Source organism: Periplaneta americana, chromosome 1 (genome assembly GCF_040183065.1).
Source record: "Periplaneta americana isolate PAMFEO1 chromosome 1, P.americana_PAMFEO1_priV1, whole genome shotgun sequence".
Classification (NCBI taxonomy): Eukaryota; Metazoa; Arthropoda; class Insecta; order Blattodea; family Blattidae; genus Periplaneta; species Periplaneta americana.
Window position 1 is genome coordinate 17,863,751 of NC_091117.1, and position 2,641 is coordinate 17,866,391.

The window sequence follows — 2,641 nt, forward strand, 5'->3', positions numbered from 1 at the left end:
TGAAGATGTGACGAAGCTAGGATGGGACATATAAAAAGTGAGAGGTAATGGCAGTGCCTGAAAAGAGGTGAAACGAAACTTGCTCGAAAAAGGGGCCACTGTGGCGAGTAAGAGCGAACTGAGAACTGGGAACCTTCACCTATCGAGCTCGCAAAAATGACACGCGACTCCGACCGATGAAAGGGAGGGGACGCAATTATCGAGCTCGCAAACATGGTCTGCGGCTCCAACCAATGAAAGGGGGAGATGCAATTATCGAGCTTGCAAACATTGGCCCGCGATTCCGACCACTGCAGGGGGGTTTGAAGGAAGGACTAGGGTTGAGCAAGTCGGGGTGAGTGTGGGGAGTCGAAGCCAAGAATGATGTAGGAGAGAAATGTAAGGGATTGAAGCGATCAGGGGAGAAGAGAAGTTGTTGGTTTGAAGATGAGAGGAATTCTGACTCTAGCGCTGTAAAATCTCACCTTTTATAGGAGTGGCTTGAATGGCTCCTCCCTGTCACATGACTAGTGACGTTACGCCAGACGGTAAAGATGGGAGCTAAGTTTCCATGACAGCATAGCCTTGCGGGTTTAAATTGAACTAGGTGTGGGGTGTGCACTGGCCAGATGATGCAATATTGGCGGGGAAAAAGTAGTCTATCATTGTTGCAAGTAACGTGTTTCTTCTACCCGGATGGCCGGCCCCTTTCTCAAACAAGGGAGGCGAGGGTGGAAAGCAGGGAGGAATGACCATTTTCTCTCTAAGATTTACCATGTGGTGGGCGAAACTAGAGAATAAGTGAGGGTCGAGGCAGGCTCGCAAGGAGCACAAGTAAAGGAATCACAACAATATAATGTAATAATATCCACAGAATATATTTAGACCTACATATAAATTGGCATTAATATCGGTAGTTTAGTAGGTAGCAATCAATATACAGACGTGGACAAATTATTAGCAAAATTGAAGATTTTTTAAATATATTTTTACAAAATATGATTCTTCAGTTTAGACTACAGTTGAAATTTTTGCGTTTTTCCAAATTACTAGCAAAATTGAAGATTTGTATTGTATATTTTTAGAAAATTTAACTCTTCAATTTGGACTACATTCGATATTTTTGCGTATTTACAAATTATTAGCAAAACTGAAGATTTTTATTATATATTTTTACAAAATTCGATTCTTCAATTTGGAATATAGTTGAAATTTTGGATATTTCCAAATTATTAGCAAAACTGAAGGTTTATATTTTATAGTTTTACAAAATTTGACTCTTCAATTTAGACTGTAGTTGACATTTTTGCTAATTTACAATTTATTAGCAAAATTGAAGATTTTTATTATATATTTTTACAAAATTTAACTCTTCAATTTGGACTACAGTTGACATTTTTGCATATTTCTGTCTACTGTAATGATAGAAATATGCAAAATTTTCAACTGTACGGTAGTAGAAATTGAAAAGTCAAATTTTGTAAACAGAATTATAAAAATCGTCAATTTTGTTAATAATTTGTCCACGTCTGTAATTAGTTGCCAGTGCTCTTGTAATCTTTGGTGAAACTGTATGCACGTAATATTATAAAAATTTTCTTTTTTAGTTCACATAGTAAAAAAAAAACAAAAACAAAATAATGACTGTTCTGCAGCATCTTGTTGACAAGTACAACCAAGTTAAAACTAAGAAACGTGCATATTTTTAAATACAATTGTCCCAGTACTCAATATTATGATCTAAATCATATTATTTTGTCTTATATTATAAATAGAAACCATTCCATCAATGAATCTTGACTTCATACGCCAAAAAATTGCTACAAAATTTGTCATGCCAAAATCTCCCGTATTTTTGTAATGAATTGGCCATGATGCCCACAATGAGCTTCGGGGTCCCCACTTTGAGAACCACTGTATTAGGCTATACACTTCACATATTGTTAGTTTATTCAATTCGAAGGGCAAGGAAGGGTGCCATTACAGGCATAGAGAAGGCTTTACTCATAGAACTAAGTCATGGATCTACTACATCTAATGATGATGTAATCAATATCTTCACTCAGTAAAGCTAAAGGATTGAACTCAGGACCATATTTAGTGGTCTTACATCCATGAGAAAAAAAATTGTCGCCCTCCTTCAAATAAAAGATACCGTACACAGGATTTATTTTAATTTTGACTTCTTGCACTTGCCTTAAAATAATATCATTTTTTTGCATAACCGAAGTTACAAACATAAAATATTTACTCGAATATGAATCCCATTTTTCAAAAGATTTTGTCAAAAAGGCACGTATTACAATCTTGTAAATACAGTAAATTCTTTTTTTTAGTAGGTTATTTCATGACGCTTTATCAACATCTCAGGTTATTTAGCGTCTGAATGAAATGAAGGTGATAATGCCGGTAAAATGAGTCTGGGGTCCAGCACCGAAAGTTACCCAGTATTTACTCATATTGGGTTGAGGGAAAACCCCAGAAAAAAACCTCAACAAGGTAACTTGCCCCAACCGGGAATCGAACCTGGGCCAACTGATTTTGCGGCCAGACGCGCTAACCGTATACAGAAATGTGAAGGATCATCATGACCGATGTAAACTGGTGAAATAAATATCATATCATGTCACACTGATTGAACTCAGTAAAGTAAATTAAAGTA